This window comes from Mastomys coucha, unplaced genomic scaffold (assembly GCF_008632895.1).
Source record: "Mastomys coucha isolate ucsf_1 unplaced genomic scaffold, UCSF_Mcou_1 pScaffold12, whole genome shotgun sequence".
NCBI classification, from domain to species: Eukaryota; Metazoa; Chordata; class Mammalia; order Rodentia; family Muridae; genus Mastomys; species Mastomys coucha.
In genome coordinates, this window is record NW_022196894.1 from 74,586,831 (window position 1) to 74,611,021 (window position 24,191).

Here is a 24,191-nt window from a genome sequence, read left to right on the forward strand (position 1 = left end):
CTCAGTGATGTGGTTTAGTGTTTTTGAAGCAGTTCATACCTTTGTGAAATATTCTCTGTAGCTCATGTGTCTGGGCATGTTTTACTTCATCTGTGGTCCCTTTGGGGGAGATTAGGAAACCCTAGGAAGTGAGTGTAGGGAAAAGAACTTATTATCAGGGCTAGCCTTGGATGTTTCAACACAAGTTGCATTTGGTTTGAGATCTCTGCTTCCTGTCTGTTGAAACAAAATGAGCCATATCATAAGCCCCCGCCAGAATGTCTTCCACAACAGGATGGCCTGATAATGCCAAAAAGTGATCCAGGTTACTTACCTCTTATGTTGCTTCTCTTGGGTATTTTATCATGTCAGTGAGAAAATAATTAAGACATGAAGTCCTCTCACTATACTGATCTCTTCAGAGTGTTTCCACCATGTCCTAACTCTATAATGCCTCCTCTCCTAAAGTTTCTACAACAGTTTCACACCTGAGATCAGGATTACAGATCATGGACATATGTAAACCATATTCCAGCAATGAGAATTCTGTTTGACCATGCATTTGCTTGGATTTGCTTAAGTCATACTTTACCTACTATATTAGTCTGGTTTCTGTTCTTATGGCAATATCCTGAGATAGGAGTAAAGTTTCAGCTTAAAGTTTTAGAGTCCCAGCGTTAGTGTTTGGATGTCTAATGAGGCCATCACTGCCAATGACATCAGGGAGGGAACACCAGAGAAAAGAAAGATGATCAGAAAATGAAGCCGACATTCAGGGAGGAATCCACAAGAAACTCTCAATGCCACCATGGTTTTTCTTAGGTGCTTTTATCACAGCAAGGATTAAGCCACCAATCCATGAAACACCTCAGAGTACCTTCAAAACTCAAACTTTATTCAAACAACTTTTTACAGAATTCCAAATGCAAAATGAAGTTGGTTTAAATTACCTGCATGTCCTATTTTTTTTTTTTTAGAGAGATAGCCATGTATGATTCTACTGTATATGGCAAAAGTCACCATGCAATTCAAACAGTTATACGGTTTTGTAGTCTTCATGGATTTTGCAGGCTGCTTTCTCCCTTTTCCAATGAGCAAAACTGAGACAAAGGCTTTCCCAAGCATTATGCTAAGACTAATGTAACTTGTGAGCATACAACACCCCCTTCTTCCTTGAATAGCCCATTGCCCTGATGTTCAGAAAGGCCATAGAAATAGAATCCAAAACTGAGGTCGTTTTAGTTGCTAAAGAAATGAAACATAGGGTGTCCTCTTCAGCACTCCAGGATTGGCACCAGAGTAACCTTTTCCATGTTGTGTCCAGAAACATAACTATTATAACCATTGAGAGCTTCTGCTTCTTATAATCTTTCCTCCCCCTCCCTTATCTCTGTTTGACTCCTGCTTTGGGCTGAAGGTGTGCTATAGACGTTCTATTTAGGACTCAGTATTCTTTGGTCTCTTATTCTCTGGTATTGTTTATTTTCATCTACTGCAAAAGGCTTCTCTGATGAGGGTTGAGATATGTTCTAATATATGAGTATGGTCATAAATCATTAGTAGTGAAGTTAATATTGTGAGTTTCTTTTCTGTATAAATATGAAGATGAACTTTCATCCTTATTTGTGGAGAGGATTAAAAATGATGACTACATAAACATAATGGTTGGCTAAAAGAAGTCTGCTGACACAGCTACCATCACTAATAATAGTGGCCTTAACCATGACAATCTTTCTTGATTCCATCAAGAAAAATAGAATGAAAGCACCCACCATGGAAATTCATGATTAAAGACTTAAATAGAACCCTAAATATCCACTCTTGGGAAATGGAGTAAGTAGCACATCTTAAAAGTTTATACTCACATGACAAAACAATTTAAAAAGTAGACAAAAGGGAAAAGTCTTCCACTGGAACAAAAGTTGATGATAACATAATGCTACTTTCTATTATTTCTTAGGAGAGTATGCATGTTTAATTCATGGAAGTTTTCAATGTATTTGTGGGGATACATTTAGATGACAATTGCATTACTATCAATAAAATTGGATTTAAGAAAGAACTCCAAATGTTTTACTACTGAAAAGTTTTCTATATAGTAGACTAAAGTTCAGTGACCAACTAATTCTCACTATAATTGTTAATGAATAATAAAACCTCCTCATATCTCAGTAGTGAAAGTCTGGCCTTTGTATTGCTTAGCCTTACCTATGTGGCTCATCTCATTTTTACAAACCACTATTTGCTATCAGAAGCAGACTCAATAAAAGCTGCCATACCAACAACGATATGCATATTATATATATGTATATATATACATATATATATATATATATATGCACACAAATGGAGAAAGAGATTTTCCTCTGTAAATATCTTCTGTTGTTTGAGAATTTCAGATATTAATATAAATTATTTTGGTCAAATGCCCTCTCTAAATACATGTATCACTTCAAATACCTCATCTGTTCCCCATTATTTTACTCCTAATTTCATATAATATTTTTCTGAATACTCACTAAGTCTACCCGTACTCATCAATGTGGGACCATCTACTGAAGCATGTGCACCTTCCCATTTGGAAATATTTGCATTTGAGTCTTACAGATTAGGGATGCTCAACATACTTTTAAATTTTCAAGTAGCATTCCATTTAATTCTAATGATGTTTTCTATGCATTCACTCCACCACTGATTATCAAAGATTGTAGAAACATATATGCAAGTTTTTGACCTTTAGAAGCAAACCTAAAAGTATAATTTTAGCTTGTGAATCACTATAACACAGACTATAGTAACATCCAAGGCATATTATAAAGAATGTAGATAAAAGGAAGGCATATCCAATGTGTTACAAGTAGATCAGCAAAGATCATTGTATGCTGATCATTACCAGGGAGGGATGGGGTTTCCAATCGGGAGACTTAAAGGCAAGACCACTCTGTCATGTTAAAGTTACATCCTAGCTTTTGCATTACAACAGATGCTTCCAATTAGTGAGAAGATCACAATTTTCAGCTACTCAGAAGTGTCATGGACAAAGGCAGGGATGGAAGAGTTAAAAGTCTCCTTATGGAAGAGAAGATAGATAGTTCACTTCAGTAGAAGTTCAGAAGACTGATATGGAGTGAGGCTGTGGGTTGTGACAGGCTAGACCCAAGTGGCAAGTGGCATGAGATAAATTAAGTTCTAATGGAGAATATTTTATTTCTTTTTTTTCAAGATAATATGCTTTGAAGGTTTTTTTTTAAAATACAATTAGTCTCTTATACATAATAATCTGCTGTGTGGGTGGGGATAGATCAGAGGAAGTGAGGATGGAATTTGAGAGCACGTTCTCAGTGAGCCTTAGAAGAACAGAAAGGGCTTAGTAATATAGCATGAAAATGAAGATGATGAAGGGGAAGAGCTTGACTTGGTTGTTCTGAGATAAAACAAAATAGGGAGAAGCATACATGCATAGAAAATGAAACCATCAAAGTATATAAGACCCATTTTGAGGTATAAGAACTTACAAAACAGATTTCTCTAAGAACCTGAGCAAATAGACTTAGAGTGTAGGTAATTTTTCATTCATACTTTAGCTGATCATATTGTGATATCATTAACCTTTACTTATTTATTAAGCTTCAAGACATTTAGATAGTTATGGTATAATATTCATATTATTTTGGATAATTTAATCAGATTTGATTTGCAATATAAATGGAGTTTTGTATTTCACCAGTGATAAAGGCTTGAACACTAAATACCATCCCTTGATGCTGATATTTGAATATGTTTTTACTTTCAAGTATTTGTGTCCATATGCATTTTAAAAGGCACATCTTCACATTACTAAATTTTGTAAAATGTTTTAAACAACATTTTTATTCATTCTCTGAAAATCACACACTTGTATGCCATGGATCTTAATCTATATCCATTTCCCATTTCCCTCTCCACTTTCCCTTAGACCAATTGTCTTTAAGTTAAAGCTCCGATCATAAATTTTTGTTGTCAAAACCTTTCAAAGTCTTTTCCTTGAACTTTCATATTGAAATTCCTTTAGGGAAAGATCCAAAGAACATTAATTAACCAATTACTACTCACTCCTGTCAACTCAAGTCTGCTTTTGTCCACAAGAAGCCTTTAGCCCAAGTAGCAGAAGTTAGATGCTTCCTTTTGACTACCCTCAGGCTTGAAGTCCTTTTTGTGCATATAATCAAGGATAGTTTCAGCAGCTTGTTATCCAGTGGGTTAGTAGAGAGAAATAAAACTATCAGAGAGTTATCAACTGCTTGGAACTGTCTCCAGTGCCAGTCCCACTTCGTTGACTGGGCAGTTGTGACACTCTCTCATGGTGCTTTGGGAACACATCAAAGGTTACCTGAGAAACATCTGATTATAGTTTTTACACATTAGGACAATATCTTCCTGTCATCGCTGTGCTATATGGCAGATTACACATTTCAAGATCCACTCCACTGAATGAATGTCTGTCTCATATGTGCATCTCATCTCTTCCTCCAGGTGCTTCATTAGGCAGACTCATTTGCTCTCATTCTTAGCAGTGAATGAGTTTCCATGCAATTACAGCTACTCCTTCAAACCAAGAAACGGGCAATTCAAGGAGTGTTGTTGATACTGCACAAAATTCTCTTTTGATAAGAAGCTAAAAGTAGCTAACTCATCTACAGGTGGTATTGATCTTCTTTATCTTATGTAGACAGGATTCAAAATCTTCAGAGTCCAAACACAAAAATCATAAACACATATCCCAGATCTTCAGATTTTTATTTAAGTGAAGTTCAAACTCTGAATTCCTTGGATAGTGTTAGGAACCATTGTTTAATACATTAGTTACAGTGGATAGTCTACATGGATTACATACAGATTCATCATCTCAGGCTTCATAACAGACTGTGGCTTTGTAGGTACCTATCCCCCTAAAGATAAGCTCAAACTTTTCTTTGTAACTGCAGATTCTTGAGTGGCATGAGGCTAATTCCAGCTAGCCTCCCCACTCTTCAGTTTGCCTAATTAGGCTGGTCTCTTCCTGCTCTCAATATGTCAAGCTCCTGTCTACCCAGAGTCTCTGCCACAGGCTATTCCTTCTAGGTTAAAACTGTATGTTGTTTGCATGGTTGGACAATTCTGAGTTTTTCAAACTTTGTTCCCATTCTTCATCTGAGAGCATTTTTTTGGAATCCTATCTCTTCTTTCTCACTCTTGTTCCTCTCTACCACAGCAGATAATCCTCTAATCATTTTTTAAAATGACTATATTTTTATTCACTAGAGCATTGCTAATAGATTTCTATCAAGTATTTTTGAGTGAATAAACTTTTCTAAAACCTAGGATATCACAGAGGCAATAAAAATATGGTATTTCAATGAGTGGATTTAAAACAAAAGAACTCCTTACATAAACATTGCCAATATATTTCATTTTATGAATCTTTTCAGAAAGGCCTTGTTGAAAGCAGGCCTCTACTAAGTGGTTCCTATGCCATGAGTGAGCTGACAGTTTAATTTCTTATATTAAGCTTTCAAATGATATATAGCTACTTTTTGTAACAAAATGTCAAAGTTCAAACTCAGGGCCTTGTACATGCCAGACAAGTGATAAAACGTGGAGATCCATCCTAGTTTCTTCTCTGTTGTGGGGGATGAGTCTGGGAAATAAATAATACTCTTTAGAAATGCCCTTATGTTTAAATATTTTTCATCTTTGATTTTAACTGAATATGGATTAGCAGGGCTTGAAGAATGTAGAGATTGTTTACCCTCATGATCACATGGCTGACCCAAACATAGCAAGGTCATATATATCCCTGGATAATATCATTCATCGTTAGTGTTACTGTTTGTACTGAGTGCATATCACTTTTACACAATTTTAAGTCAATGAGTCACAACTCAAGCTCTTGTAAGCTTGGGAACATGAGTATACAGATGAGAAATTTTGTACCTCTGCTTTGTATTTCTAAATTATAAATAGAAATTGAAAAGTATAATCCCAGTAGGGGTTCCAGCAATAGTTCAACTAAGAGAATGTACTTTACCGAAGTATTAATTAACAGAGATTTAGATTTGTTTTATTCTCCTAAGACCACATTAACACATTATTTTTTAAATTAGGATATAGTGTTCTTTATAGATAGGGTTTCTTTTAGACTTGAAAACAATGAAAGCTGAATACTATTTCCAATATAATGTACATTATACACAGGTATAGTTTAGATGTTTTATTTTTATGATGTGAATTTTTATTCATAAAATTTTACTATTTAATTGCATAGTTCTCACATATTTACTTTTGGAAAATTTGTTAACTCTAACACATTACTTTACTAATACTCAATATATTTTCAATAGAAAAGTAATATTTTATTATATTTCTTTAAAAGTCTCTTCAACAGAGAAAAATATCATTTTTATTCTTAGATATATGAACACTAATGTTCTTGAATAATGAACTTTCAAAGGTAAATAGTACTCTATCCTAATTTTATCAAATATTAAAAAAAAAATGAAGAAACTAAGGAAACAGAGATGTTGGTCTTTGACCTTTCTTTAGGAGCCCTGGCATTCTAGAGCAATATAGTTTGGATGTGAAGATGGTTTCAGTCATGAATTTTGAGGAAGTTTTTCCTTCTCGGGAGACATACGATGGGCTTGAATACAGAACCTAGAAATAAGAAAAAAATGTTAAGACCCCTGACAGGGATGCAAATTTAACAACACTGTTCTGGGTTGAGATTATTTAATGAAGGTTTGCCATATGGGTCAGCAGGTAGAGCTTCTTGCTCTCAAGGCTGATAGCTTGATTTTAGCCTTTGGGTTCCACCAGCTGGAAAGAACCATTATCCACAAGTTGCCCTCTGACTAGCACATACACACCACGATGGAATGCATATGCTCATGCATATGTACATCTACATTACACACATGTGTGCACACGTGCACAAAGCAAAGAACAAAAATCAATCCACTGAAATCATGACTTGAGGTCTTTTACCAGGCTCTTTAGTGTGTAAACCTTAAAGTGTGGCCCATTTCTCTTTTATGTTTACATTCACTCTGCACTCTAAGTGTTATATGATGAATAGCTCACACTAGTGTTTACTGTAACATGACTCTCCCCTGACATCCTCATATCATACATCAATGTTAGAGGCTTATTTGTATCTATCTTCAATGTCCTCATACCAAAATTTTCTCTGAATAAACACACCAGGTTGTAAAGCATGATGGGAACAAATCTGTGTATATGATAATTTTCAATGTGAAACACAGGACCAAGAGATTAGAAGGTAGAAAAGTGTAAGCAAAAACATTTCTGAACAGTGACTGAGTGATAGCCTCCAAATATTTTTGAAGAAATGATGAAATTTTGAAACAACATAAAGAATTATATTTTGTTGGATAGGTAATTCTCAATACTCTCAGTTTTCAGGAAAGTCTTTCCACAGAGTTTTTTTTAGATGTGTATTATCCTTCTTGTACAGAATGGGTGCACATCATGTTAAGTAACAAATGTATTTCTGATATTGAATCTGGGTGAACTGTCAGTTCAAATAGATTTGAAATTATTTGCCAAACATTTGAGAAAATTGAGGATGTAATGATAACTGAATTAGCTGATGTGAAAATAAAAAGAAATGTTTATTTATAAAATAAGGGTGTGGGGTGATGGGAGAAGCTGCATCAGGATAACATGTCCACGAGCATGGTGACTTTAGGTAATCATGAGGTTACATAGGTTTGAAAGCTGCTGAGGCACTGCGTGACGAATGTTGTTACCACCGGAAATGGTAAGTATGGAAGGTGATGAATAAATTAACTTTATTCAGTCATCGAGTAGTATGTTCACATATCAACACATTACTTTGTATGCCATATATATGGTATAACATATATTGTGTATATATGTGTCCATATTATATATCTGTATATATCCTGTATATTTTATACCACACACAATATATGTATAACTAACAAAATCAGAATATATATCTAGAACCAAGTAACAAAAGTATTTTTTAATGTATTTAATGATTATTAGGGTTGGTACACTATTTTGTATTTCAAATAATTTGCATGTAAACATGACACTATTTTTCATATTTTAGAATCATTTGACACAATGCTTTTGTTTTATGTAAATGAAAGGCACAATGGTTGTGTTTCTTTTGTTTGCTGAGATGATTTGCACATAAATAAAGCTCACAGATGCAACAATATTCATAATGTTGAGGCAGAAACTGAATATTCAGAATAAAGTCATTTTTGATAAAGGCATGAAGCAGCATTTGCAATAAGATTTCCTTTGTTAATTTCTAGGTGGATTTTTTTTTGGTGTGTGTAAATGTTCCTTTATACATTTTAATCAGTGTAAAATCATATTCTCCTTGTATTAGGTGAATACAGAAAGAAAATTCTGTCCTGGGTTCCTCTTGTTTAAAGGGGATGGTTCTCTTTTTAGTGAGACTTCAATGATAAATCTGCTCTTAAGTTTTTGTTAGATCTGGTATTTTATGTCACTTTTAGGCATGTTTTCTCAGAGTGATCATGTATGCTAATTAGAAAAAAAATAATTTATTGAGAGCTGTATCAAGTGCAGCCTTCTAAATGGAATGAGATTTTCCCAAGGATCCATATTGTCCTTGGACTTGGCTCTTGTATTATGCTTTAAATGGAATTGATTGTGTGGTTGTAATGAAAGTAATAGATTGATTTCTACCCAGGCTCACAAAGAGTAAATAGAAAAGCATTCCTGTCTTGACCTACATTCATAACCAGTGTGACTTGCTGGATTTAGACTCAAATCTTAGGAAAGACAACACGCAAATGTAATGAAGATGGTTTGAAGTTTAAACTTTTAAAACAGTCATTAATTATTTCTCTGGTTATCAATTAGTTTTTTATCAATTAGGTCATAGTCACTTAAGAAGTATTTCTTTTCCTAAAACCTTTGCATAATTTCTTATGTAATTAGCATTTCTAAACGAGTGTCTTTATGAATATACTAAATATTAGCATGAAGTTTGAAACAGTAGTATATACTTTAACATCTGTAAGTTTGAATGGTATTTTAGTGATTTTAGCCAATGATATGTTTTGAACTTTGGATTTATTGACACTTTTTACGACTAAGATATTTTGTTGGTGAAGTACAACATGAAATATTAGAAAACACACAACAGCACTACATTTTCTTAGTGCACTGTGCTCATGGCTTTGATGAAGGGGCATTTCTGCTGAATTTAGAATCATTGTATCCTTTACTGAATAAAGAAATGTTTGTAATAACAATCACACAATCACAGTATGCTTTCTTCATGTTTTCTTGATAATTTAGAAGATAAACACACACAAATGGTAATGACTATATATATATATATATATATATATATATATATATATATATATTTCTATCTATCTATATAATTCTAGCAGTCAGCACTTTGAAAGTCTGTGTCCTATTTATCCTTCTTTAATAAAACTCGAGGAAACAAAACAAAGAGTTTAATTTGAAAACATGTTTTAGTTATGAATGGAGGAATAGAAGAAAGAATAAAAGAATTTACAAAACAACAACAACAACAGCAAAACCCTAACAATTCCTCTGTAAGGAGCAGTTGTTTCTCACACATTCTGTGACTCTCTTGGATTTGTTTTATGTTTGGGTAAAACACTTTAGTGTAATGATGCCTAAATGAGACAAAACAAAACAAAATAAAAACAAAATGAAACACATAAAAGTTGGAAACAACAAAAAGATAAAGCCAAACAAAACAACAACAAAAAAAAAAACAACTAACACATTTGACTCCTGGTGTTTCAGAGTAGTAGCTTCAAGCTCTTTCTGTTCTTCCCAGCCCACTCGATTACCCTGCAGGTTGTGGCAGACAATTCCCAGGAAAAGCTTAGACATGGAGCCGGCATGCTTCTTGACTCCATTTTAAACCTTTTGTTCACACCAGGGTGGCATTTTTTCACACCACATGTGGCAATTTTGACTCCTAGCCAACTTGTCTTACAAAATCAAAGTCTGCAGGGTTTTTTTTCCTCCCCCTCCGTTCACAAGGCGCTTCCTGAACTGTGACTGCTGGTGAGTCTTCCCTAGCTATTGGTGCAGAAGTTTATGGCAAAATGATTTTCCATAGAGAGAGAGAGAGGAGGAAGGTGGCAGAGTGAGATGTGTTCTGCCTTGAAACACTGCAGATGAATTCTTAGATAGAATATATGTTATCTCTGCAAATATCACTTGTGAAAAAAGAACCATGGTGAGCTCTGTGCTTATTAAATTTTAGCATTATGCTTAACGTTAATTATAAAATCAGGATAATTAAAGAAAACACTAAGGAGACATAAATTCCAGTATGGATCATGGCATTTTTTAAAAGCTGCCATGCAATTATAAAATGAAAATATCTGCCGGTACATATTATCTTTACCCTGCATTTTACAATACTCACTAGGGGTGAATGGATGCTCCTTTTATATAGGATACTGAACATGCTGTGCTTGATACTGTCTCTAGCCAGGGGTAAAATAAAATATTCTTCTAAAATTGTGTGCTATGAACCACATCAGTGAAATAATTCTCCTACTTCATCTTTTTAAAAGAATTTTCTTTCATTATTATTTGCTTTCTTTAAAGGATTGCTTCATTCATTCATATTTTATAATGGCAAATTACAAAACTATAGACAAGAAATGATAGAAAACGCACTCAGTAGCAAATAATGGAAAAACCAGATATTTTGGCAAATTCAAGGATTTGTGCAGAGGCTGTTCCTATATTTCTAGGAAGGACACTAAGAAATGAAAATCTCTGAATATATGTGATGTTGTTAGATGCCAAGGCAAGTAAACTGTATGGAGGCTTTCCTTGGCTATGCTAACCCTCTTCTATTGTATTTATTTATACTAATAAGAATATTTAAAGATAGACATTAAAAACATTCCTTCAACATACACATTAATTCATTATCTGTGTAAGAATGTCAGTAGAAGGTGGTTATTTTAGTCAACACATGGATGGTAATTATGTGACTGCTTAGTTTTTCTGCAGTAGTAAAATAATCATATGTTTTAATTCTAAGTGACAAATCACAAGGAGAAAGCTAAATCAGTTATTGGAAGTCATAGTAAACATCTGTAAAGTATCAAATATTAAGATCAAAGGGACTTATTGCTTATTGATTTTACATGAAAATATACTAAAGTTTTTACTAAAAAGCCAACATAGAGGAACAAAACCTCTGTAGTTAGTGTGAGCTGCATGTTTTATTTATCAAAATAACAACACTTGTGCTGTAAGGAAAAAATATAGCAGATACATCTTAGGACTTTCTGCCTTCGCTCAGACAACATGTAAGTAAACTCACTGCATTTAAATTATTCACTGCAGTGTTTCAAATAAAAATTTTTTAGTAAATTGAAAAGACCTCAGTTAAGATGTATGCACACACTCACACTCGTATACACATGCATGTTATGGGTAACTGTAAAACAAGAGATAGTCAATAAGAACTTGGGAGACAGAGGGTAGCCTGATTTCCAACAGAAGATGACTAGCAGACAGACCTCCTAGCTTTCCTTTAACACAAGGCAATTACTTCGGGTAACTTAGAGAAATTGATGGAAAATACAGAGCATATGATTCCCAATAATAGATAAACCCAGACTAACTGCTTAAAAATTAATTGGAGAGGATTTTATATTCTGAGATTGTTTTTTTATGGTGCCTGAATATTTATAAAGTACATCGTTTGCTTCTCAGTTAATTTAAAACATGACCTTTGTACAAATAGAAAGGAAAGCATCTTTGCATTTAGAAATAAAATTTACAGAGGTCAAATAAAATTATTTTCATTTAAAATGGAGGAAGCTAAAGGAACCAAAATATCTGGTCAAACATGTACCTGTATTAAATTCTCACAGAATGCTAACCAGAGCCTAAACAAACAAAACAGAACAAAATAAAACAAAACAATAAAACTCTAGCAAATCATTTGACCCTAGGAATCTGAAAGGAAGAAAATATATTATGTAAAGTATAGTAAGTTTATAAAATAATAATTACCTACTTTTGCATCCAAAAAAAGTGTGTTGAAAAATAATGATTGTTGCATGTGCATGCCAAAGAATAAAAAAAAAAAAATCCATCTAACTCGTCTTTCTTCATTGTTAGAGGGAAAAAGTAGCTTTGATTGCCCTTAGACTCCTTCCTTTTTACCCTTTCTGCCTAGTCCCTCTTCTTGCCAGTGTATCTTCTATGTTAGAAGAAACAAAATATGATCCCAAGACAGACATACACAAGATAAACACTCCTGAGCCAAAGAGAACTAGGCTTGCTGCTTTTCTTTCTAGCTTTTTGTTTTAAATGAGCTTATACGTTCTGTCCCAAAATTCAGCTTGTAAGTAATCGCGTGGTACTTCAGTCTAGATGAAAAGAGTGCTCATTGTGAATTATATTTCATCTGTCACAGTAACCTTCTTTATTCTGCCACGGACCTCCCCCTTGCCTTTGGCAGTTAGAGAAAATATGTATGCCTTTAAGTATGAACTACTGGTTTCTTCAAATCAAAGGAAACCACTCCTGATGACACTCACAGACAATGCTTCGTAATCACCATGCTGGGGAGATACACCCAGGACATCCCGAAGTTACCGAGTTTCACAAGGACACGGTAAAATTGGGCATACGGGAGTGAGCAGGTGGCACAAGTCTCATCAGCCATTAACATCAGCTGCTAGTGAGCAGCAAGGAAATTTTAGTTATATTTAAAAAATGAAATGCAAAGACCTTTTAGTTACTTTATAGTTCAATCGTGCCCACAGACAGATATTATCAATATATTTACTCAATATATTAAATCATAATGATTTTATCTGTCATTTGTACTTTCCTAAGCACAAAAGAAGTTATGTGCTTTTAAGTATATGTCAACGCTTCCAAATAATATTTCTGCTGATGTTCAAAGAAGGAGAAAACAAAGAAAACAAATTCCTTTCGAATAGAGTTTACCAAACACTTTTGTTCAGCTTAAAAAAATCAATGTGATTATCCGGTTTACTTACTCTTATAAATCACTGAAATCACCTTGAGAGGCTCAAGTTCACCTTTCTGGATTTAAGCCTGTTAAGTAACAGACACCATCAAGTCGTCCCCGTAAAAGGGTAACTTAGATGTTCGGCTTTATAGGGTGTAGTAAAAGTTAGCGCACTTCTACCTACAAAGCTACAAAAGACCTTAAGACAGCTACAAAGGAAAACAAACAGAGGACAGGAGGGGAAAGAAGTTCCCTTTTCACACCAAAACCAAATCCCTGCTGGTACAGTACCCCAAGCAGTCTCCAGAACAGCTGGATAAAGGCATACAAATAATTTAAGCCAGCACAAAATTCATCAAGTCTGAGGAAAGAAAGGAAAAGACAAAACAAAACAAAACAAAAAAACAAAAAAACAAAAAAAAAAACCTTGAGACTAAAATGAAAACCTTTTGGCCCACAGCACAGGTTGGGCACAAAAGTGCTGGCTAAGCTATCTATTTCACACATGCAACGACAGAAGGTTCGATATTCATTCGATCGATGAGTGAAAAGGCACAATGGCAAAATCAGACAGACTTCTTTTCAAATACGGATCTCCAATGTCCCCCTCCAGTCTGCAGCTGCACGGCTGGTGGTGTGGCTCAGACGGAGCAAGGGTTACATCAAGGCTGCTCTCTGGACCGTGAAAACAGTCTAGACCAATGACCTGCAGCATCATGCCCTTTGAAGAAGAGGCAAGTTCGGTCATGATGAAGAAGAATCGAGGCGTACCCCCTTTTAACAATAGGCAGCAGCTCGAGGCTGCAAAGAGGTAAGCAGGGTAAGAAGAAAACAGCATCTGCTTCCATGGTTACAGGCCAACTATGAGAACCGTGCTTTTCAAGGGAGTCTGTTCTCAGGCTCCCTTGTGGGGTGTGCGGTGCATTGTAAGAGAAGGCAGGTTCAGCTGAAATCGCAGAGTTATTTCAGAGTAAAATGATATGGAGCACATGGCTGATGGGGGGAGGAAACAAGTCACATGACATAAGAACAAGACTTGAGCTGTTTTGAAATAGAATTTTTTTTCTTATAGCAATTTAGATAAAAAGTAGTAAATGTATATAATACCAGCAGCAATGACAAACAGGCTCTTAATTTTTTTAGTTTTATGTGATCAAAGGTCAAGGGTCAAGGCAGTCTTCTTCCAGGGGCAGGACCAGAAAACCTATTGTTAGTGTAGCTTTATGATGTATATTATTATAAAGAATTTCTTTTTTTCTTTTCTCTCTCTCTCTCTCTCTCTCTCTCTCTCTCTCTCTCTCTCTCTCTCTCTCTTTCTGTGCCAGACTGTAACCTTAATGTATATTTTTCTGAATGTTTCTCTGATTTTATTTTCTCTGATGTTATAAGCAATATTTCCTCATTTTATGTTCATTTCTGTGGCTATAAGCCATCGGAAAACCTACTAGGCTTGGGCAGAAACTTCCTTAGTACAGTGTGAGTATTTTAAGAGAGTGAAAAGATTCTTCTGGCTGTACAAATGTGCTCACAGACAATTCAAATCTGTTGCCAACTCATGGCGTCTGACAATTGTTCTGTTCTTATTGTTCTGGTCTTTGTATATCACTCACTCTGTCTTACTTCAGTCATTCCATGGGCACAAATGTTTAAGTTTTCCTTTCTGTGAAATGTGTAGCTAGCATTTGGACCTAAGGACAGCCCAGCAGCTATGCACCAACATTTAACAAGCATGAAATAAAGAGGATTCTGTATCTTTAGCAAGATCCCCAGTAGCCACACAAAACATAGACATACACACACTAACACAGGCAACATACTCGTCCTACCACAGTTCAGTGTTGAAAGAGAACAGGTTTTGGCATTTTCCACTTATGTGCTATAGGTATGTCATGCCATCTATATTTTAAACCATAAAATAGAAATATGGGAATGGAGACGGAAAGAGTGGTCCAAATGATGATGCACACAGCATCTTCAGATTTATTTCTGAAGAAGACCATTTGGAATTGAGTGTGCCAGCGGAAATGGTTGTGTCTTTCCTAAAGAACAGGTTCTCAACATCTGATGTAGTAAGAGATACATAGAATCTGCTGTGGGCGAGCTACAAAGGAGCACCACACGGACTCAAATTTAAAAATTAATTTCAAATACCCCCTTCCACAAAGCATTCCTTTGAAGCTTTATACAGCGAACTCCCGTGATTTTGAAATCAGGAAAGTGTTTTCCAGTGTGTTTCTCTATTGTTCTTGATTTGAGCTAAGTGCACATGAGTTCATGTGTAAATATGTGTGTGCTGACTGCTTTCTCTGAATAGGTTGAGATTCATCCTTTTTTATTTAATTTTTATGTTGAAAAAATATCTGGGACAAGACATGAATGATTGAATTTTGAATTTCAATATTACTATTTTTGTATAGTAATCATCCATACATTAGTAAAAAAAAAAAAACAGTGGGTGTATAATCTTAATGCAACGACACCATAGTTTCTTTAGGTAAAAGAAAAAAATGTTGAGGTATTTCAACATCAGAGAAACTCTGAAGCAGCAACTGATCATACTTTCTGTCAAAGGTCAATAGCCAGATATTTTATATTAGAAAAACTTACCTGTAAGTTATTCAGAGGAAAACTAGGCAAATCTAAATACATTAAGGCTTATAGATTGAATTAAAAGTCTGAGGGCAGTGGCTAATGATAAAGAGGTTTCTGGTGTGAGACTCATAGCAAGATCTCTTTATCCTTCAAGTTAACCTTTAGCCTAGTCTTACTCTTATATTTTCAAAAATGTATTTATTTTTATGAGTATTTATGTGTAAATATAAGCTATACTAACTTAAATAAAGGAATACATAAACACTTGGAAATATTCTCAAAGTAAAATGATAGTTTATAAATACTATCACTTTTATGTATTAAAATGTACATGAGAATATTTAATATTGAATACTTAAGGGAAACTAATAGCCTTTTTCCATAAAGATCCTCTCTTATCTGAGGTATTAAATTGATGATTAGTATCTATACTGTATATAGTTATCACAAATACCTAGAATATAACAAGGTATTCTGGCTGGAAATATTTCTTTAAATTGAAGTTTAGAGTAATTATTAGGATGCACCTGTCACAACATTTTAAAAAGACAAATCATTTACTATATAAAATGTATTTACAAAATTAAAGATATCAGAAGGTTGTATTGACACACTGTGTGACAATGTCTTGAACATAGTATATGATCAATAAATATCTCCCATGAGGGAAAGTACAGAACCATCCAAAATTGAGGATATATACTTTTAAACTTATAATGACTTTTATATAAAATTGAATACTTTTATCAAAAATCGGAGATTAATATGCATTCCATATGACAGAGCCTTCTTATATAGCATTCTTAAATATTATTTTCAATGTCATTTGTAGATATAAGGAGGAAAGGAGGAAAGTAAATGTAAGAGGGATTATGCAAATTATATAGATTTCATATCTTAAAATAGATTTCTTAAGTACACAATTTTTATGACATTTTAACTATCAATGTATGTAGTATATCCCTAAGAAGGGCATACAACTGGCAATCAACTCTTTATGAGATATCAACCTAATTTCATGATCAGCCAAAGCTGACTTATAGTAGACATAAAGTACCAATTTATACCAATATCGTATTACACTCACGTTCACTAACAGAATTTTCTTTATCTTGAGACCAGGTGAAACAGAAATATTATCTGTGTCAGAAATACCATTCCTAGTATAACATGTGTTTGGATATTTTAATACTGTAGCCTGAATCCTTCCCTGAGTTTTTTCTCTACAGTCAAGTCATGAACACAATGATGGAAATAAGTCCAAATACATTGAATTTCGAAAGTATTTAAACTAATAATAAATATTAGATATAGAAGATGGACAGCCATGGGAGATACTGGACAGTAATTTTTCTTTTGATAAAATTATACATGTCTATTATATCAGAAATTTATACACTCATCATTTTGTTTATTTAAGTAGATAAACATTTGTCTTCATCCTTTTACACTGTCTTTATCAACAGTAATATAATGACCAGGTGTGCTAGAGTATGCCTAGATTTACTATACTCTGGAGGCCAAGGTAGGAGGGTTAAAAATTTGAGACTTTTTCAATATTCAATCGTCCAGTCAGAGCTAAATGATGCTCTGGTAACAATATTCTTTGAAATGGAAAGACACCTTTTAAAAGTGTCTGAAGTTCAGCCACACCTCATTATGTTTTTGTCTTAGAAAGCCGAAATGATGACTCCTTTTAAGCAGTGTGTAATTATAGCATATCATTTCATTTTAGAAATTTTATCTCATGTATTCATCTAATTTGCATTTTGAGTTAGTCATCTTAGAAGTAAACAATCCTTCAGTAATTATGAACTGTGGAATTTATCTTTGTCATTTGACTGAATCTTACATGCTAAATGCCCGGAGAAAGGTTAGATGACCAACTTTTAAGGATGGATGTCTGGAAAGATTAGATATCTAGAAAGCTAGTAAAGAACTGAGAATCCTAGGGATTTTGTTCTTAAGTTAGAGCACTGAGTTTCATGATGACAGGTCTTGAAAGGTATCTGGGGGCTGGAGAGATGGCTCAGAGGTTAAGAGCACTGACTGCTCTTCAGAAAGTCCTGAATTCAAATCCCAGCAACCACATGGTGGCTCACAGCCATCCATAATGAGATGTAACTCACTCTTCTGGTGCATCTGAAGACAGCTACAGTGTACTTAGATATAATAATAAATAAATCTTAAAAACAAAAGAAAGGAATCTGGGCAATTTGAGTAACCATCAGGTAGCTATGGGATGGTTGTAATTTACCTTCCTTAAATATGTACCCTAAACACTAAGCATTCTGCTCATATGCCGTGGAGATGTAGCTAAATAGCATTAGACCAGTTATTAGAAATTAAAGCTTATTTAACACATGATTTCGACTTTTATATAACTCATGGTATGGTGTGCAGACAGCTTGTGTGTCCTTCTACCATTAGATAAAACCAACTCAATTAACTTTTCTTACTTGAAATCAATATGAATATTGATATTAGGAATTCCCAGAATTATCCATGTTTACTCTCAGAATCCCATAGATTGTTTCTAGATTGTATGGTTAATGTTGATCCACCACACAGAGACATCACAATCACAAATGTGGTGATAAGCAAGAGAGTTGAGGAGACAAGACTGAAAACCCTAATGAAGCCTTAAATAAAGAATAAGTGAAATATTATAGAAATTAGTTGATTCTAATCATATTCATGAGCACATGGGTAAGCTTCATGAATTAGAAATTCTCCAAGGATACCTTTCACTCATCATAAGGCAAATATGAACTCTAAGCAATATTGGAATTGGTACAAGAATTCAAGTTAGATGCTATGAGGTATAAGCATGTCTGCATAAGGTAAGTGTTTGAATACTTACTGGATGATTGGTGTAGTTTGAGAAAAAAACAACTGAACATATTAATATGACATTCTGACAACTCTGCCATCAATATAAACTCATGAGAGGCTTTATGTTAAAAGCCATACCCAAATCGATGAAGCAGAAGGAAAGTCAAGTAAGAGGAGATATCGGAAAAATGTTAAACAAGATAAAATGTCACAAACATGTCACAAGGGACACCCAACCTCTGTCACATGCCATACCTTTAAGAGTAAGAGTAAGTCTTACAGGAAATTCTAGAGGTTGTTCTTCGGAAATATAAAGGCATAGTTAAAGTGATTACACTTAATTGTGCTATACTGATCACCCTTCTGTCTGAGGATGATGACTGCTGACTGCACACAAGGCTAACTGAAAGTTCAAGGCCTCAGAACTGTGCTGCTCACCCAAGGGACCATACTTACCATGGCATAAAGCATTCTAATGCTTTTAACACACACTGTATTATAGTGTATGTGTACACACACACTCACACACACACACACACACACACACATATTTGAGAGTATTCATTGAGTTTTGGAATAATGCCTGCATAAAAATAAATATGTGTGTACAAAAGTGTATATTGCAAATGCTGCACAATTTCAGAACTGGAAGTCATCTTCTCTGTGCTTTAAAACCTAGTATTCTTCTGTTCAAAAAGTATTGCCCAAGTCTGAAAACAAATCAGTGAATGATACTCAACACATGAATGGTTTTCAAATGATGTGTTTGTTTGCAAGCATTGGACAAGCTTACTCATACTTTAGATATTTTTATATATGGTGTGAATTTATAAGCCTTATTATTATTGTCCAACTATGTCCAAAAGGTTTTAGCATATTGACTCTCCTATTTCCATTTTTACTAAGATCGAAAAATAATTAAAAGCAGGAGGGTATATGAAAACTCTTAACATGTATACAGAAATATTGATACTATGAGACTATGATAACTGAGCATGAAACTCAACTCTGAACTACCAAAAAATATTTAGTCTGAACTTTCAAACTTCGAAATAAAAATCCTTCCTCATGGAAGAATAAAAGAAGCCCTTCTCCCACTTTATTTAGGAATGAGGAAGGTGGGTGGTTATTAAAAGCCATGTTTAGGAGTTCTTTGTACTGACTTCTAGTAATTATTGCTTTTTTATTAATATAAGTTCAAAAAGCTATTTTGCTTAATTGGCACAACTCGACTTTCCTATTTTTGCTGAGCTTCAGATCCATCCACACACCTATTGGGTATGCCCATTTTTGTATGTAGACCCCATAATGTTACCACATGTTAAAGTGAGCATTTCTCAATTACTTTGTTTTACCAATGGAATATAACTATTTTGTTTTCTATATTCCTTTATGTACCCTCTGGGATTCATTTTACTCCATAACTAAATGATTGAATGCATAGACCTTAATTCTCAAAAGACTGCTCAAATTTGTTTTAATTTTTTTTTTAAGCTTATTTCTCTGGATAAATTTTCTTGATGCACCATTTCATGTTACTAAAATGTACTCCTTTCTAATACATTTTTCTCATCATATACTTTACATAAATAATATTATTTAATGATGCAGAGAAATCTTTGTAAACTATAGTAATTACAGTTATGCAATATGACTGTTATGTATAAGACTTTATTTTAGATAATATAACATTTCTATACAATGATTCTTCTATTCTTATAAATATCCTTGTGTATGTTGTGCTATGTGTAAGTGTAGCTGGCATGTACTTAAAGGAAGGCAGAGTTATAGTTTCATATCAGCTAAACTGTTATTTTTAATTCTTCAGCTGAGAGGCATTGAGCTTGGGATGTATCACAGTGGTAGAGTGCTTGTCTAGCACAACCAGGCCCTAAATTAGATCCCCAAATCTGAAAAGAAAAAAAAATACATTCATCTAAAAACACTGTCCATATCCAAAACTGGGATCAGGAATGGAGCCTGAGATTCTACAGTTTTAATAAATCCAGAGAAGACAATATTGCTGGTAGCCTGTGGGCAGACTCTGCCTGCCAAGGATCAAGATGAGACCTGATCCCTGACTCTACTCTTAAATCAGAGTGAAGCTTTCCAGTCTCATCCTATTCCTTATGGTTAAGTCACTAAAATCCCTGTCATTGCTCCTGACTTCTTACAGAACTCGTCTGTGCTTTGTTTTACGTCAACTAGAACAGTAGTATGTCATAAAATAATGTAAGAGAGATAAGGTAGCAGGACATCTTGAGATTCATGCTTTCAATATGATGTACCATAACAATAACATAATTTCTATTGAAATCTGCCTACCTATCTTAAATTGACAAACTCAGGATTAATGTAATATCTTAATAGTCATAAAATTAGTATTATTTTCATTATATTTTTTTCAAGATAGGGTTTCTTCATGTAACAGCTCTGGCTTTCCAGGCTCTCAGATGGGTCTCACTTTGTAGATCTGACTAGCCTCGACCTACTTGTTTCTGCCTTCTTAGTGTCAGAATTAAAGGTGTGTGCACCACACCCAGCAATAGTTATTATTTTTTATTCTCCTTTTCCTAATTCATTCAGTTTTTCATTCAACAGACATCTATTGTATATCTACCATTCACAGTTCATTGTGTTAGCTGTGGCCAATATAACTGACTCTTTCCACTTACATTTTCCCAGTCCTCTCAAATAATTTCATTCATAGACTTTGCTGTAATTCCTCTTCTTTCATATTTCTTCCTTCTTCAAAAGTGGCAGAATCACAAATTCAAAGTTTCCATTTGTTTTATTGGAACCAATGGTATTTAATTAGATCCTGGGATTGACCAGCCAACCTGGAAAAATGGATGTATTCTAGATTTAGTGAGAAATTGCATTAAAAAAGGGGGGGGGGTGAAATAACAGAGGAACAGCCCCAATATCAGCCTTTGACCTTTGTACCAACACCTCCATTAACTTATGTTCACACCCTCATGAACACTTACTGTACTCAAGAATAAACACACACACACACACACACACACACACACACACACGTTATGTGAAGAAAAACTGGAGGCTCTCATTTCAGGCACTCCTTGTGCCCTGTGTACTAGCTATGCTTTATTTGGGGGAAATTGAGAGTTCTAGGGAATCTTGAAAGTTGATGTTGGGATTGGCTTCCTTGTCAAAAGACAACCTTTAAGCTAGCTTGTAGAATCTAAATATAAATCAATTGTCCTTTAGTGTTCTGAGCTCTGGAAATCTGAACACTTCATGAACTCAAAGTAATATCTGGCCAGTTTTGTCTAAGACAGTGTCTGTCAGTAGACACAGTATAGTGGAGACTAGGCCTGGCTCACTACTTAACCAGTTGTCTACTCTTAGAGAAGACATTTCTGCGAGAGTTAGCTCTTATAGACAGTAGAAATAATGACCTCAGACTGTTCTCAAAGATGATGGTCAAAGATAAATATGGCCAGTAAAATTTGTGAATGTTGATTCTGAAAGTTTCATGACTTGTACAGAATGTGTATTTCTCCATGTATTTTCTGCTATTACACTATGCCTATTTGGTGTAGGGCATAGACTATATGCTGTTCCTCCTCTGTATAAAATATGGCTCAATTAGAGGATTCATTAACAGTTGATTCTTTTCACCACTTCTGCTAGAACAACCTAAAATCACTCACAAAGATGCAGACGTTCTTTTATCCTACTATGAGTTACTCTCCATGTAAAACTTTACTATTTAAAACAACCAATCTGATAGATTAATGAACACTTCCTGAGATGTCCATCACCCATGAGACACTCCCCCTGCCGTGGGCTCTCTAGTCTCCTCTTTCATTTGCTTCATGACACTTTTCATTACCTGGAATTACCACCTTTGCTTATTTGCTTGTATATTGTGTGCCTCTTTAGTCGATACAAATTTATTACTTCATTATATGCTAGACACTGTCATGGGAATCAGCTATGAAACTGAGTCAATGAGTATGCCCTTAAGGAGACAGTCTCTAGTAAATATTGACAACAGTATACTTAGGTGCCAGGAGGCAAAAATGCTGTGAAGAAAAATGAATGAAGTTGAAGTATTAAACCCTGAAGGTTATTGTGCCTTTTGTATTTCATGGAGCTGGAGAAAATGTGCCACCAGCATGGAGAACTGAGGGTGCAAAGCCTATGACATGAGGTCTGTTTGGTTAAGTTCAAAGATGAGAGAAAAAGAGATCATGGAGGCTTCAGGGCAGTAAGGCAGATAGATATGTAGTAGGTGATAGCAAGAAGGGTCTATATACCTGTCTGTAGGCTTTGAACTCTGGTCAAGATCTAAGACTTTATTCTGACTCCATAGAAACCCTTTGGGCACAGCATTAGCATCATCAGATCCAGGTTGCCTTGGCTGCTGGATGATGATGAAGAGTTTATCAGACGAACAGGATGAGTGACGGAAGATTAGTGGATGCTTGGATCCTCCACTTTCATCTCAACAAGAGCTCCCTCTCTTCCTCCATTTTCCCTTTTCTACTTCCTTCAATGCTTCCTGTTTGTCCTCCTCCTCGTATCTTCTTCCTTTTCTTCATTTTCTCTTTTCTTTCCTTCCTTTCCCCACGTATCACAGTTTTAAAAGATTTAGTTATTTCTTATCATAAAATTCGGAGAAAACTATTTAAAAAATATCTCTTAAATAAATAGTGCAGAAAAAATCAAGCTTGGTTTCTAGGGTTTGGATATTCAGTAAATGAAGGAATGGTCATCACTCATAAACGTTGAAATATCTTCAAATAAAAAGATTTGGAGACTGAACATAATGAGGCTGATCTTGGGCATATGCTATGTTTTTCCAAGAAGAGGTGCTTCATAGGATGTTGGATACACGAGTTTCACTTTGAGAAAACTATAGAAGACTATATTGTACTGCAAATCTCACTTAAGAACAGCCTTTGAAAGGAATAGGCTCTCCTTGCTCTCTGTAATTGAAAATGGGGGCCAATGGCAGGCCAGGTTTTCAAGGCTCTCACACAGAACAAGGAGGTACTGTCCGTGCTGCCATTGGGGTCTCCTAAGATCAAAACAGATATTCTTTTGTTAGTTTTTACTTTCACTTTTAATTTTATGTTGCGTTTTAATGGAGACTGGGTTTCACATGGTACTTCATGCTGGCTTTGATTTACTCTACAGCCTAGACTGAGATTATGCTCACAGCAATTCTCCAACCTCAGCTACCAACTGCGGGGATGATAGATTTGATGTGAGCCACTATTCCTGTATTCTTGATGAATTTATAATTAATAAAAGAATCACAGCATGTAAATAAAGTTTGCTGTAGACTAGATCTTCTTCTTGATCTCTCTCAGGTCTAGTTACTAGACCTGCTTTCTGAAACTAGTCCGCCAAAAGCATCATTGTGCATATTGTGGTCTCAGAACTCAAGGACTATGGTTGAGAATTAAGGGGGTACACCTGCATTAAAATACCAGACATGGTAATTCATAAGAATAGCCATGGTTCTGGGGTCTTCATTTGCATTCATTTTTAAAATGGCATTGTGTTGTAGTGTTTCAATATAAAGTAAAATACTTTCCCACACGTTTATAAACATATTTAAACACAAAACAAGTTTAATGGTTTTTCATATCATTTATGTATTTGAATTGCCCTGATCATTTCTGGGTTACTGCGATTGGAATATATTTCATTTCAGTCGAATGGATTTTAATGCCCTCTATTTTTTTTTTTTTTTTTTTTT

At 34.7% G+C, this 24,191-nt stretch overlaps 2 long non-coding RNA genes across 7 annotated transcripts in view; one reads left to right on the plus strand and one right to left on the minus strand.

Moving 5' to 3' along the window:
• Positions 1-24,191, plus strand: part of LOC116086070 — a 503,346-nt gene that overhangs the window by 168,971 nt on the left and 310,184 nt on the right. The window lies entirely within an intron of this gene.
• On the minus strand, positions 3,236-13,981 carry LOC116086072. Its single transcript, XR_004116815.1, has 2 exons — positions 12,058-13,981; positions 3,236-6,651 (listed from the first exon to the last, which is right to left on the minus strand). It is a non-coding gene; the product is annotated as an uncharacterized LOC116086072 (long non-coding RNA).